Source organism: Gymnoscopelus microlampas, assembly GCF_963454915.1.
Source record: "Gymnoscopelus microlampas genome assembly, chromosome: 22".
Classification (NCBI taxonomy): domain Eukaryota; kingdom Metazoa; phylum Chordata; class Actinopteri; order Myctophiformes; family Myctophidae; genus Gymnoscopelus; species Gymnoscopelus microlampas.
This window is the reverse complement of record NC_139959.1, coordinates 46,026,708-46,043,552: the sequence shown is the minus strand read 5'-3', so window position 1 is coordinate 46,043,552 and position 16,845 is coordinate 46,026,708.

Sequence of the window (16,845 nt, the reverse complement as noted above, 5' to 3'; positions counted from 1 at the left end):
TGTCAGGTGACAAGAAGGTCAGTTGGCTCTCATGCATTGAAGGAGGCATGAGCTCGGCCCTGGCCTCCTTAGGCTGTGACAAAAACAAAGAATGCAGGAAATAATAATGCTATATGTACAACAATGGGGGGGGGGCTCTGTCTATACCTCCTTTTGGCCTCCCGTAAGGGACGGTGTGATCTGTGAGATCAGGCTGGATCTGCAGCAGGAAGGCAAGCTAGCTTTCCTTTTAGTTTTAAACCAGTCCAGTGTTGTTGTAACGTCACAAGGTGTGTGTGTGTGTGTGTGTGTGTGTGTGTGTGTGTGTGTGTGTGTGTGTGTGTGTGTGTGTGTGTGTGTGTGTGTGTGTGTGTGTGTGTGTGTGTGTGTGTGTGTGTGTGTGTGTGTGTGTGTGTGCATATATGTCCACATTTCTGATGAAAAGCCATTGTGTGTATCAGTGTTGTACTCATCATGTATGTGAAGGATATTCTATATGTTTGTGACATTTTGGGACAAAATGTTTCAAATGTTTTAAGTATAAAAGTGACTGAATGTTTTTACAAAGCTTTGTTGAGTTCTTCTGTTGTACTGGAAGACATGGTGTAATGACCTGAACGGTCCACAAGAGGGCAGCCTGACACTAGTATGAACCAACAGAGAGCACTTGAAAATCTTACCTTTCCTTCAGTTTTGAGAACTTAATTTTCTTAGGTTTTGTTCCTAAAACACATAATATAATCATATTCATTCTTATTAGAGAGAGAGAGAGAGAGAGAGAGAGAGAGAGAGAGAGAGAGAGAGAGAGAGAGAGAGAGAGAGAGAGAGATATTTTGATTTTTAAAAGCTCTTTATTAAAACCACTCCTTTCCAGTTCAGCTCATAGCATTACAATAGTTAACCAATTCAGCTCATCTCAAAATCATGCAGTTACACAAAACAAATAATTATAACCTTCCACTAGAAGCAAAGAACCAGCTCTCCCTCTTCCTGTGGTAAGCACAACACCCCCTCAACAGCCCAGATGTGATTGAAACCTTCCAGATCGTTTGTTAACTTATAGAAGGCCTTGCATGTTGCATGTTTGTCCAGTTTAGTGGACAGTTTTTTCCAGTCTCTCACTCCCTTACGAAATGAATCGTCCAATGCTGACATGCAAAACATCCTTTCTAACAGAATACTCCATCCAGACATGCTTCTTGTAATAATAAGTAGAAAAGGATCGTTTGTTTTTTTCCAATGATCTTTGAGGGGAATTCTGATTCAAATCAGCTGTTTGGGACCGCCTTGTTTTTCCACTGATGGCCCCGGACACGGTGCAGGTTGTTCTGCCGGTGGCGACCTCGCCCTCTCCGGCTCTGCTGGGGGCCTCTCTCCGGCTCTGCTGGGGGCCCCTCTCCGGCTCTGCTGGGGGCCTCTCTCCGGCTCTGCTGGGGGCCTCCACGCCGCCCACTCTGCTGCTGTGTTGGGGCTCGTTGTTGTTTCTAGCGGCTGCTGGTGGCTGGGCTCAGGCGGTTCTTGTGTTGTTGTTGCATTGGAATCAGAATTTCGACGCTTCATGAATGGACGGATATCCATGTTTATTTGCTGAGTTTAAATGAATGATCAATCACGCTGGCTACAGGTAACAGTGACACATGAGGTAGGAACTAAGAAGAGGTCACAGCGAGGTACCTGCTGTAAGACCCACTTCATTATGAAAATCATGTCACATGACTACTCTAAAATGTATTTAATACAAAACATAGAATTCAGATTTATGTCTCACAATTATTTAAATTGTATTGTTAGTTAAAAAGTGCATGCAAGAAATATATATAAAATATGTATGTATATATATATATATATATATATATATATATATATATATATATATATATATATATAAAAATTAAAAATTAAAATAAATATTGGAGAAAAAATAGACGGCCCCGGCTGCCAGTTTATTAGTTAGTTATTTAGCTCTTGATCACAGAAGATCGATATCTTTATTTATTATGAATAACATGTACACCCCCTTCTGAACTCCCTTATCCCCCATAGCACCCTTATTATAAACATTTGAGTGTGTAAATTAAATAAACGTACACGTTCAATAATGTTTTGATTGATCTTCATTTACGCAGTCCTATTCATGCAGTATGTCATTCATTGGAGCATCAATGGGAGAATGCCTGTCAAACAGTTCAATTCCTAGATGTTCTGTGGAATGAAACTTTATGTTCCTTTTGTCTAGAACTCCTGTGTTTCACTACTATACATACCTTCCTCTCTTTATGTTCCTTTTGTCTAGAACTCCTGTGTTTCACTACTATACATACCTTCCTCTCTGTCTTTTCCTTTTGTCTAGAACTCCTGTGTTTCACTACTATACATACCTTCCTCTCTTTATGTTCCTTTTGTCTAGAACTCCTGTGTTTCACTACTATACATACCTTCCTCTCTGTCTTTTCCTTTTGTCTAGAACTCCTGTGTTTCACTACTATACATACCTTCCTCTCTTTATGTTCCTTTTGTCTAGAACTCCTGTGTTTCACTACTATACATACCTTCCTCTCTGTCTTTTCCTTTTGTCTAGAACTCCTGTGTTTCACTACTATACATGAAAAAGAAGAAGGAAGCAAGCACTCATGAGACGAGTTTTCGACGTTTCAAAGTACAGGGTGCACGGTTCGAGTAGACAATGTTCATAGAAAGGAATACCAGCACTCACTTAAGTCCTTTTAGGCTCTTATTTATTTAGGTCACAGCTCCCCAGCAAGCAGCGTCAAACCGGACGTTTCGGCCCAGAGGCCTTCCTCAGCGTATAGTGACAACATCCTGTTTCTGTGTCATTTATAAAGGGGACCTTGGTGCCACGCACAGAGCGGTCCGGGTAACAACACAATAGGACAGTCATTTTTTAACACAATTTTTTAACACTTTTTAACAAGCTAGGTCACCATTAAATAGTAAATACATATACTCACACAAGAAGAAAAAGAAGAAAAATACATAGATCATTTTTTTTAGCAGTAAGGCACCAGTTTTAAACCTTTGTCTGTGCGAGTCCCTCAGTACTCCTTTATAAAGACAGACTCAGATTTCAGTCAAGATTTACACATTTGTAGAAAAACTGCATAAACATTTTTTAAAACATTTTTTAAAATATTTTTTAAAATACCGTAGTTTACACTGTGTCACTCGAAAAAGAGGCATTCAACTCATTAGTACCATTAATTCATTACTCAACCATATAATCATAGCTCATTTCACTCTGAAGTGGTCTGCTCTGTCTATTTTTCACCACAATAAATCCTATAAGAAACAACCTAGTAAGAGTTCTTCATTTAAACCTTTAGGGTGTTCTGTTTGGAGAGAGTGTATCCACCATGCCTCTCGTTGCAGTAAACGTTTTTCACGATCCCCACCTCTTTTTAAGGGCAGTACTGCCTCAATACCCTGAAACCTTAAAGCACAGACTTCATGTCCCACCGCATTAAAATGTCTAGCAACAGGTGATTTTTCATCTTTATTCCTGATATTACTTTTATGCTCTGAAATTCTAACTTTAAGTTCTCTTTTGGTTTTACCCACATAGCACAGGCCACAAGGGCATTTTAGTAGATAAACCACAAACTTAGTTTTACAGGTGATGATGCTTTTAACATCAATCTTTTTTCCTGAATGTGGATGTAATACATGATTACCTCTGATCATTGCATTGCAATGAACACAGTTGTGACAAGGAAAGTTGCCCGTAGGCAAATCAGACATAAAATGTTGCGGTGGAACATGACAGTCTGCCCTCACTAAAGAATCCCTCACATTTTTGGCACGCTTATGTGCAAAGATGGGGGACTCCTTGAACATATGACCCACACTAGGATCACTCGATAACACATACCAGTATTTCTTAACAGCATTCTTAATGTCAATACACAAAGGGGAATAGGTTGTGGACAAAACTAACTTAGACTCCCCTGCACGAGCAGGTTTTGGAGTTAGCAAGCTGGACCTATCTTTCTCTCGAGCTCTCTGTACATTAACACTTGAGCATGGGAAGTCCCTGCTCCCCAAATTACGCCAATTTATTCATGGGAAAATTTGAGTGTGACTTTGTGTACAATAACAATCCTTTTTCTCCTTGGTTAAAATGTTGGTTTAGATATATTGATGACGTTTTTTTCATTTTTTCTGGGTCAGTGGAACAGTTGGAGGAGTTTAAGGTTTATATAAATTCTAGAATGCCATCGATATCCTTCACTTTAGAGTCTAGTAGAGAATCAGTGTCATTCCTGGATGTATTAGTACAGAGAGAGCTAGATGAGATTTCCACTTGTGTCTACAGAAAACAAACTGATAGAAACAACTATTTACATTTTTCTAGTTATCACCCGTCGGGGTTAAAGAGAAGTTTACCTTATAGTCAACTATTGAGAACGAAAAGAATCTGCAGTACTGACAGTGCTTTCGAAAGACAAGCTAAGGACTTGTGCGATCGTTTCAAAACTAAGGGTTATAGTGATAAAGTGCTAAGTGTTAATGTACAGAGAGCTCGAGAGAAAGATAGGTCCAGCTTGCTAACTCCAAAACCTGCTCGTGCAGGGGAGTCTAAGTTAGTTTTGTCCACAACCTATTCCCCTTTGTGTATTGACATTAAGAATGCTGTTAAGAAATACTGGTATGTGTTATCGAGTGATCCTAGTGTGGGTCATATGTTCAAGGAGTCCCCCATCTTTGCACATAAGCGTGCCAAAAATGTGAGGGATTCTTTAGTGAGGGCAGACTGTCATGTTCCACCGCAACATTTTATGTCTGATTTGCCTACGGGCAACTTTCCTTGTCACAACTGTGTTCATTGCAATGCAATGATCAGAGGTAATCATGTATTACATCCACATTCAGGAAAAAAGATTGATGTTAAAAGCATCATCACCTGTAAAACTAAGTTTGTGGTTTATCTACTAAAATGCCCTTGTGGCCTGTGCTATGTGGGTAAAACCAAAAGAGAACTTAAAGTTAGAATTTCAGAGCATAAAAGTAATATCAGGAATAAAGATGAAAAATCACCTGTTGCTAGACATTTTAATGCGGTGGGACATGAAGTCTGTGCTTTAAGGTTTCAGGGTATTGAGGCAGTACTGCCCTTAAAAAGAGGTGGGGATCGTGAAAAACGTTTACTGCAACGAGAGGCATGGTGGATACACTCTCTCCAAACAGAACACCCTAAAGGTTTAAATGAAGAACTCTTACTAGGTTGTTTCTTATAGGATTTATTGTGGTGAAAAATAGACAGAGCAGACCACTTCAGAGTGAAATGAGCTATGATTATATGGTTGAGTAATGAATTAATGGTACTAATGAGTTGAATGCCTCTTTTTCGAGTGACACAGTGTATACTACGGTATTTTAAAAAATGTTTTAAAAAATGTTAATGCAGTTTTTCTACAAATGTGTAAATCTTGACTGAAATCTCTGTCTTTATAAAGGAGTACTGAGGGACTCGCACAGACAAAGGTTTAAAACTGGTGCCTTACTGCTAAAAAAATGATCTATGTATTTTTCTTCTTTTTCTTCTTGTGTGAGTATATGTATTTACTATTTAATGGTGACCTAGCTTGTTAAAAAGTGTTAAAAAATTGTGTTAAAAAATGACTGTCCTATTGTGTTGTTACCCGGACCGCTCTGTGCGTGGCACCAAGGTCCCCTTTATAAATGACACAGAAACAGGATGTTGTCACTATACGCTGAGGAAGGCCTCTGGGCCGAAACGTCCGGTTTGACGCTGCTTGCTGGGGAGCTGTGACCTAAATAAATAAGAGCCTAAAAGGACTTAAGTGAGTGCTGGTATTCCTTTCTATGAACATTCACTACTATACATACCTTCCTCTCTGTCTTTTCCTTTTGTCTAGAACTCCTGTGTTTCACTACTATACATACCTTCCTCTCTATATGTTCCTTTTGTCTAGAACTCCTGTGTTTCACTACTATACATACCTTCCTCTCTGTCTTTTCCTTTTGTCTAGAACTCCTGTGTTTCACTACTATACATACCTTCCTCTCTGTCTTTTCCTTTTGTCTAGAACTCCTGTGTTTCACTACTATACATACCTTCCTCTCTTTCTGTTCCTTTTGTCTAGAACTCCTGTGTTTCACTACTATACATACCTTCCTCTCTGTCTTTTCCTTTTGTCTAGAACTCCTGTGTTTCACTACTATACATACCTTCCTCTCTGTCTTTTCCTTTTGTCTAGAACTCCTGTGTTTCACTACTATACATACCTTCCTCTCTGTATGTTCCTTTTGTCTAGAACTCCTGTGTTTCACTACTATACATACCTTCCTCTCTGTATGTTCCTTTTGTCTAGAACTCCTGTGTTTCACTACTATACATACCTTCCTCTCTGTATGTTCCTTTTGTCTAGAACTCCTGTGTTTCACTACTATACATACCTTCCTCTCTTTATGTTCCTTTTGTCTAGAACTCCTGTGTTTCACTACTATACATACCTTCCTCTCTGTCTTTTCCTTTTGTCTAGAACTCCTGTGTTTCACTACTATACATACCTTCCTCTCTTTATGTTCCTTTTGTCTAGAACTCCTGTGTTTCACTACTATACATACCTTCCTCTCTTTCTGTTCCTTTTGTCTAGAACTCCTGTGTTTCACTACTATACATACCTTCCTCTCTTTCTGTTCCTTTTGTCTAGAACTCCTGTGTTTCACTACTATACATACCTTCCTCTCTGTCTTTTCCTTTTGTCTAGAACTCCTGTGTTTCACTACTATACATACCTTCCTCTCTGTATGTTCCTTTTGTCTAGAACTCCTGTGTTTCACTACTATACATACCTTCCTCTCTGTCTTTTCCTTTTGTCTAGAACTCCTGTGTTTCACTACTATACATACCTTCCTCTCTGTCTTTTCCTTTTGTCTAGAACTCCTGTGTTTCACTACTATAAATACCTTCCTCTCTGTCTTTTCCTTTTGTCTAGAACTCCTGTGTTTCGCTACTATACATACCTTCCTCTCTGTCTTTTCCTTTTGTCTAGAACTCCTGTGTTTCACTACTATACATACCTTCCTCTCTGTCTTTTCCTTTTGTCTAGAACTCCTGTGTTTCACTACTATACATACCTTCCTCTGTCTTTTCCTTTTGTCTAGAACTCCTGTGTTTCACTACTATACATACCTTCCTCTCTGTCTGTTCCTTTTGTCTAGAACTCCTGTGTTTCACTACTATACATACCTTCCTCTCTGTATGTTCCTTTTGTCTAGAACTCCTGTGTTTCACTACTATACATACCTTCCTCTCTGTCTTTTCCTTTTGTCTAGAACTCCTGTGTTTCACTACTATACATACCTTCCTCTCTGTCTTTTCCTTTTGTCTAGAACTCCTGTGTTTCACTACTATACATACCTTCCTCTCTGTCTTTTCCTTTTGTCTAGAACTCCTGTGTTTCACTACTATACATACCTTCCTCTCTGTCTTTTCCTTTTGTCTAGAACTCCTGTGTTTCACTACTATACATACCTTCCTCTCTGTCTTTTCCTTTTGTCTAGAACTCCTGTGTTTCACTACTATACATACCTTCCTCTCTTTATGTTCCTTTTGTCTAGAACTCCTGTGTTTCACTACTATACATACCTTCCTCTCTTTATGTTCCTTTTGTCTAGAACTCCTGTGTTTCACTACTATACACACAGAAAAATAACGGTTCGATCTGGAACCAAAAATGGTTCTTCAGAGTGATTCCATAGAAGAACCATATTTGGTTCCAGAAAGAACCTTTTACACTAAGGTTCTTTAAAGAACCATTTATTCGAATGGTTCAATAAGGAACCATTAAAGGTGCATTAAAGAACCATCAAAAAATGGTTCTTTGAGGAACCGTTTCTGGTTCCTCAAAGAACCATGTAAAAAAATGGTTCTCTGAAGAACCTTTTCTAAAGTGGTTCTTTGAGGATCCAATTGGTTCAATAAAGAACCGTTTTATAATGGTTCTTCAGAAAAAAAAGGTTCTTTGGATAATAAATGTTTCATTACACATTAAAATATATTAGATTTACTGGAAAAGATGGACACAAGATTTTATCATTTGAATTTATTAATAAATAAGCCCACATATCTCCATATTTGAACATTAAACATGAACTTAACACATTTAGATTTAAATCTTTAGAAACTTTTGGGGGGCTAGTGGGGGCATTCCTTGTCCCCCAAATGGCAAGCTCCTTCATGAACAGGGAGTCCTTGGTGTTTGCTGCCACCATCTTCCAGATCTCCTTTTGGAGCCACACACCAGAGCCAATGTGGACCTGAAACAGATGAAAACAAGACATGTTTTAGAAATTAAAACACATTTTACCATGACATTTCCCAGACTTTCATTTTGGACAAAAGCAGGCACACTTCAAACAGTTTACTGTAAATAAATGACATTTTCATGTCAAGGACCCCCAAATGTGGACCCTATTTGGAAAAGAGTTGGTGCCATGGACCTCCAATAGAGAAGATGTTAATTGTTGGATTAGATTTAGTACAGAATGCTACAACTGTCTATACTGTAGGTGGGGAGAGTTAAAGTAATTATTATACAGTACAATGTCATTGGATTACATACTAGCTGGTAAAACAGTAGTGAAATAACCCTTTGTGCCTGGCATCCCTATTTTGTGCATGCCATACATCCACACGGCGTAGTGTCATCATCAGTGGGCCGTACCTACGGAGGCGGAGGCGCGCTCGGGGGAAAACACAAATTTCCCCCAGCTGGTATAGACAGAGGGATGTGGGGTTTTCAAACTCACATGCTGTAAAAGTATACCAATTTAAAAAGCAGGCGTCATGGCTTGCCAGATCACAGGCACAGAACCTTGCTGCCACTCGACAAGGAACGTTAAATTAGCAAATTAAACAAGAGTCCGATTGGAATGTTGTCCTGACTGGACAGAGGATCCAACACAACACAATGGCCCGAGGTTATCTGATTTAATCGCCTGGTAAGAGACACTATTACATTTTCTATAGATATGATCAATTAAACTTATCATAATATCAAAAAGCAAAAGTCATTCATTCATCAATGATGTTTATAGAACACATTTTAGTGAATTCCTAGTACAGGAGACATCGACGCCATTACAGTTTGGAAACGCAACATGCAGCGATTTACACACAAAACAAGCCAAACCCTAACCTATCCTCGTTTAAAAACCTACAGAAAACACAATTGTTAATCTGGCAATGAACACGGAGCTAGAGCAGTGTGTAAATCCTGCATGATATCAAATGATGCATGTCGCCAAATGATAATGGTGTCGGTACGTGCCGTTCACAAAACAGTCTCTAAACTGTACTTCAAATTCACTATAAACATTATTGATGACTTAATGGCTGTTGGGTTTCGATATAATGGTAAGTTTAATTGATCATATCTTGTAATAGTGTCTCTACCAGGCGATTAAACACTGTGCATATGTAAGCATGTTTGGCAACACGGAGGGAGACGGGTGGTAACCAGAAAACTCGCCCCAAAACACGCTCGCCCCCATTTCCACCGACCAGCGGTTCTTGTATTCTTGCATCTGTATTACGGTTTGAAATAAGTTCAGGGTTAGACATAGTTTTACTGAGGTTATGTTTAGGAATACCAGGTGAATACCGGCGGGTTTGCCCCGGGGCGACTGTGTTTTGGTCTCTGTGTCTCCGGTCTAGGTGGTGCTTGTGCTGAAACTTGACTAATGCAATAAAATATAAGGACAATCTGATCAGTGATAAACCACATGAACCCCAGTTTACGTATTCTGGGGGGAACATAAACCAAACATTGCCAATCTAGCTCACAGTTACAACGCGTCGCGTTCCGACGCGCTGTGAGCTCATAGATTGTCAATGTTTGGTCTTTTTAGTCACATATATCTTAAAAATAAGTCAGTCAAGTTGTGTTCCAGCTGTCCTTCTGATGGATTTTTTCTTGGCTGACAATGTTTCTATCGTCCATAAAATAGCTCTGAAAGTGATCCAAACGATCGTGTATGATGTAACTCTATGAGGCAGATCGTTGTGTTTTCCCCCGAGCCAAAATCGAATGGGCGTTCCTGGGCGTTCCCGTCTATCTCCGTGTGTATCTATAGGCAAAACTGTTCAAAAATAGTTCAGAAATAGCAAAACATAGCTGATCTACAAGCTCACGATGCATCATGACCCGTTGCCTATTTTTTAAATAGTGCTTTTGTGCTTAACTGTTTCTTATTTAGCTGGGGACACTGTGGAACCCCCTGGGGACCCCACTTTTATGAACCACTGTCCTACACAGTATGTTTCTTCAATACCTTGTCACCGTTGGTGTCAAACATCCCAGGTGTCGATGCCAAATCGTCTGACTCGGGGGAAGAGGAAATGGAGGAAGTTGCAACTGAAAATGTAGAGAATCACATTTAAGTTCCTTTTGGCAGTATCACAGTACTTATATTGTACACATTGTCACCATTTTGCTTATCTGCAGCAGGGATGTCAGGCTTTGCTGCAGAGCTATATTGAGGCCCTTCCTCCAGTTTCTGTTTTGCAATCTCTAATTTGTTGCATCTTAAAGCATGAACAGGGTACGGATAAAAAAAAAAAAAAAAAAATGAATTGATGTATGCGTTAGTAGGATAACAGTTTAATAATGAACCTAGCATCTGTCCACTCCATATAACATGCTTTCTATATAATGTTTTTTTTAACATTTGTGGTCAAGATCTAAGTAAAAAAGAACATGAGAACAATTAACCAACATATAGATATATACAAAAAGAGAAGAGCAAACTCATGCAACTGTTTCGTTAAAATTAGTCATTGCTTACTTAGTTTTAAGGTGTTGTAGGTCCAGCTCCAACTCTTTGGCCTTCTTCTGGGTACGACTGTACTTGACATTTCGTCGTGGATAGCTTGGGGTACAACAGCATCTCCACCATATTCAGACGAGTCAGAGTCTAAAGGTAGTGCAAGTGATATATTTTGGATAAAACAAGATATTTTTTGTTATAAAGTTAAAGTGGAATAAAATGTAATTTTATGCAATCTGTATCGTAGAGTATATTAATACAATAACTTATACAATCTGTATGTTAGATTATGTTAATACAAATAATACTATATAACTTATACAATTGGGGTGGTTGCATTTCGTCTCGCCTGCTCTTCTATTGAGACATTTAGTGTCAAAGGTCATGTCTCACCTAGACACAGGATCTGACATGAATTTTGATCTGATGGTCAAGGTTCAATGTATCACCTGAGCAAGCAGGCAGGCTCTATAGAGCGTGCCAAAAATCCTGAAAGGGGCGTCAAGAAGTGTCATTTGGTAGCGGCGGACATCTTTGAGGGGTATAAAACAGGTTGACTTAACATTGCACCCCACAAGTATGTCTGCAGCTACTATGCCACGCGCCCCATGGTGACGAGTCGTTGGCACGCTCTATTAGCTCAATGGTAAAAGCACTTGCTCAGGAAACAGGGTTCAAATCCGGGGGAGAAGAGGAAAGTTACATAGTGCAGCTTTAACCCATTAAGACCTGAGGCCGATTCTAAAAATGTTCTCTAAATCCTAAAAGTTTTTTGAAAATAAAAGGAAAAAGATTTGAGGTACAAATGTTCGCTTTAAAAAATATATATTCAAAGATTTTCAAAAATAGCAATCTACAAGCTCATAGCGTGCCACCGAGTGCCGCGCTATGAGCTTGTAGATCTGCTATTTTTGAACGTTTTTGAAGTTTTTGAATGGCCAAAGAAATAAAAAAAAATGACACAGATGCGTTCCCGGTCTTAATAAGCAGGGGTTCTCTTTAATAAGTAGACAATTCAGTTTCAGATGGGTTGCCAATTTCAGGAGAGATTACCTATTCATTAGCTTCAATGTTAGTGTTCCTGTTCCAATGTTGTATGCCCACTTCTTTGTGTCATCACTTCCAATTGCACTTATTTATCCTGTATCCAGAGTTCTGATTGGTTAAATTAGGTATTCCTGGAAATGCATTTTCTGCTTACTAAAGAGGTGAAGAGTCTGGGAGACCCCTGTTACTGAACAGTTTGAAGCAATGATTACTTTAATATTACACAAAACAATATCACTTTACCTTCAAACTGTTTTCTTTTCTTTGTGGGAGGGGGGGGGGGGGTTCTCTCTTCTTGGGTTCCTTTTTCTGTTTTAGTAGGGCTGCCTGCAAACCATTCGTTTTGGCCACTGCAGCAACACACACACACACACACACACACACACACACACACACACACACACACACACACACACACACACACACACACACACACACACACACACACACACACACACACACACGCCAGATTCTGAATTTAGTTTTGAGCAGCACACAGGCAAGCAGTACAGATAGTGGCCTATATTAAAAATTATATTGTATATTCCCACTGTAATTTCTTGTAATTATTGTCATAATCCCTTTATCAAGACAAATGATATAACTAAACAATGTTGGGTCATGACTTGTGATTGACTTCGAGTTCGAACACAGCAGCCTACGCACTTATAAATACAGTCAGTAATAGTAGGCTAAAAAGCCTACATAAATATCTACATAGTATTTCTGTGTGTCAACACTCACCTAAAATGTCCGCCGCTTCTTCTTCTTTCTGTTATCTTCTCTGAAGCCGGTTTATAATTATTTTTGATGAATCCAAAGCAATGCAATTGATCTAACTTTCTATTGAAGTGAGAGCTGACTCTAGACAGCATTCATTCTCACCGCGCGTCGCGAGCGAGTTCAAGGGTCGCGAGCCAGCTGAGACATTGTTGCCAGACTTTGTGAAAGAAATAAGCAGCCAGGTCTGTGAAAACAATTAAGCCCAAAAGAAGCGACACCTACATAGGTTTATAGAGCTTTATCTACAAGCTCACAGTGCGTCGCATTTGCAACGCATTGTGAGCTTGTAGATCTGCTATTTTCAAAAAGAATAAGTGAAATATTTCACTAATATTTACAAGCAACTTTACAGAAAAACAAGCCCAAAGTCGCTTATAATAAGCAGATATGGCAATACTACTCAGGGCCCATAAAGGGCCCACTTCTCTGTAAAAACAGATCACAAAGCTCACAACGCGTCGAATGCAACAAGATGTAATGTAAAATATACTGTATATACTGGGGGGGGGGGGGGGGGGGGGGGGGGCAAGTAGACCATTAGACTGTGAAAATCTTCACAGTCTAATGGCAGGTAAGATGTCTCCCCGGGATCCAAACTAGTTAAAATAGCAGATCTGCAAGCTCACAACTCTTGTAGATCTGCTGTTTTTTTTATTAATTGATGGAATATTTTTTTTAAATATATAATATAATATAATATAATATTATATTATATTATATATTTTAGATTTTTATATAATCATATTGGAGCTGGGGACCCCCCACCCTGATAAGCACTTGGAATGTAGGAGTTGATGCATTTACGTTTAGTTTGACTCTATTGTGAAAATAGCAGATCTTCAAGCTCACAACGCCTCGCAAGGAAGGTGTTGTGAGCTTGTAGATCTGCTATTTTCAATGTTTTTATAGTATAGTTTGTTGATTACTTTTGATGCAGTAATGGTGTTTTTTTTTTTGGTACTAAACAGGTCTTAAAGGTCCTTAAATTGTCACTTCACTGTCATCTGGGGACCACCCCCAAATCACGTGGGGACCCCCCTGGGAGTCCCGATCCACATGTTGAGAACCACTGATCTAACCAAACTTTACCAGCTGCTAAGCTGGTCTTTGCTGGTCTGTCCACCCATTTGACCAGCAAAGACCAGCTACCAGCTTGGCTTTGCTGGTCAGTCCAGCCAGCCAGCTGGCTGACCAGCAAAGACCAGCAGAATCCAGCTTAGTGACCAGCTAACCAACTAGCAACCAGCTTGTCCAGCCTGGTATGCCATCTAAACCAGCTTAAGACCAGCTCATACCAGCTAAAACCAGCAACCATCATAAGCTGGGTTGTGCTGTTTTTTCAGCAGGGTGCATGGTTAAGGCTGAATTTGACATCAGAGATAAGGCTTTTTTCCCCCCTTATTATATAATATGATTAGACTGACAATAGACTCTCGGGTTACCTATCCTAAAACTACAATCTCCATGTAATGCATTTGATGTATTACCCTTGCTTTTTGTGAATAACTCTGAAATAAGAGCGTCTACTAAAATAATAATTTGTAATTGTTTTATACAGGTTATAATTTACAGTTGCAAAATCCCCTACCAATAAGAACCTTTCAAATCCCATAGAACCATATGAGGAATATGAAGAACCATATAGCATTTTAAAGAACCATTTAAGAATCTAAAGAACCATTTGCTATATAAAATGGTTCTTTAGCAGGTGATGGTTCTTCAAAGAACCGTATAGGGTTTTAAAGAACCATCTAAGAACCTTTTTTTTTCTGTGTGTACATACCTTCCTCTCTTTATGTTCCGTTTGCCTAGAACTCCTGTGTTTCACTACTATACATACCTTCCTCTCTGTCTTTTCCTTTTGTCTAGAACTCCTGTGTTTCACTACTATACATACCTTCCTCTCTGTCTTTTCCTTTTGTCTAGAACTCCTGTGTTTCACTACTATACATACCTTCTCCTCTTTCTTTTCCTTTTGCCTAGGACTCCTATGTGTTGCAGTACTTAAATAACCTGACAACATAGTACCTCCACACTGGCCCTCCGGTGTACTTTGTTGTGGAGGAAGGGATGGAGTACACCAGAGGTCTTCAACAGGGGGTCCGGGACCCCTAGGGGGTCCTCAGAGTTACTACAGGGGGTCCGCCAAATCTTTGTGATTTTTACATTAACCACTTCAACCAAGCATCCCTATTCTGAGGAGAACTTTAGCCAAAAATAGCAGATCTACAAGCGCACAACCTCTCGCGTTGTGCGCTTGTAGATCTGCTATTTTCGGCTACGTGGTTTGATGTAGGGGGGAAAAAAGAGTGAAAGTACAGAGTGAAAGGTCAGGTTTACTAAGTATTGCTTTTAGAGCATTAGGTTAAATGTCTGGAAATACACATTAACATGAATCCAACATGATAGTGCTGTGAAACAAGTCTATGAAGCTGCCTATGAAATCTATGAAAATAAAGAATACTTTATACAATGTATAATGGGGGGTCCCTGCTTTCTCTTGCTGTATATTCCAGCCATAATCATACATAAAATAGGCCACAACTTGCTTTAAAATGTTCCTTAAAGGGACATGACCATTTGCTGTGTTGTGACAATAGACCCTCTGCTTGGAGAGACGGCCCCGGTAACCAAATGGGTGTTTGGGGAGACAAAGAGAATCACCTTGCCTTGGTTAACAAAAGAGATTCGTGTTTACACCAGGAAGAGGAGCTTTTGTTCTATTGTGATCATTTGCTTTGAGGCTCGACCCCATGGTATTCTATTTAGCATAGGCCTACCTGTCTGAACAGCCCTGTGACCACAAGCCCACATATGATACAAACGTATCTAACTCACTTGAATGAAAAACAAAGTTGCTTTGATTGTGTAACTATTATTTCTGGGTGAAAACATATACTGAAGTAAAATGAACAAAGTCTAACTATGGCCTGTGTGATTTTAACTAAAGTAAAAGCCAGGAGAAGTGAAAAGTATCCACTCTGAATTGATTCCTGTTCCTAACCCTAAGCCTCATTGAGTAACTATTGTTTACAGATGAATGAGAACATGATTCTTGGTACCATTTTAAAGTGTATAATGTGCAGAGTATTAATCTCATAATGAAACTTAATTGTGAAATGTGGTTCTGTACTGAAAGCATATTATTGTGGAATTGATTTCAAGGCATTGTGTGACCCTATTAAAATGCACAGTGGGCTATCCGCTCGGGCCACGACGGATCAGCCTGTGATTGGTTGAAAATAGGGCTGAGGAGGAGCTCTGGAGTCAAGGACCGTCTTTTGAATCTTGTGTATAAAAACCTGTGACTTTGTGTGCGGCAGTGTGCTGCTAATCCCCCCTTTGCAGTAACCTTTATGCTCCTTGTCGACAAATAAAGACACGGAGGAACCTTATCACCACGGACTAGTCTCCTTTGTCCTGCATCCCCACTAAAGGCTTGCGTTTATTCCACGTTATTTTAACCGCGGTGTGTTACACAAAATATTCAACAGTTGGCGTTTTTCGGCGGACGATTTAACTATTCACCTTAGAGGGGCTATTTTCTGGATGTGTGGAGTTTTGTGCTGCTCAAACGGTGAGTGTTACTATAGCCACATTTCTGTGAAATGGTTTTATCTGAGGGGGTACTCGTTAAAGATCCTGTTTTGTTGTGTTCTGTGTACGCATTCGTGGCAACGTGCGCATTTATGGGGGATGTATGGATTGGGGAGGCCGTGAGGATAATGGGTACTTTGAAGTACAATAATACAGGTTTAGGGGCTCTATATGGGCTCACGGCTTGTTAGCGGCAGTACAAAACATGTGTAATTTGGTATGCTGGTTATGCGCATAAAGAGGATGCAGAACCTTTTGTGTAATATGGCTTAAACGTACCTTATTGCGATATTGAGAACTGGGGCATTGGAAGTTGGGGCTTCGCTTCTAATAGCCTTCCCGTGAAAATGTAACTGTAATAATGGTATGGGGACTTAGTGGCAATTTGTGTGTCCTCAATACGTGCTCATCGTGGCACGCTGGCGTAAGGGCCGGTCACTCGTGGCCTTGACTGTGTCTTGGGAACAATGGAAGATACTTGTAATTATGAATATTACTCTCGGCATAAGTCTAACAATTAGTTGAGTCAAATCATTGAGTAGTATAGCAGAATAGGGTTGAATTCGTATGAGTATGTATTTTGTAGTGTTCTACCGTGTAGGGATAAGAGAGATACATTTTAGATGT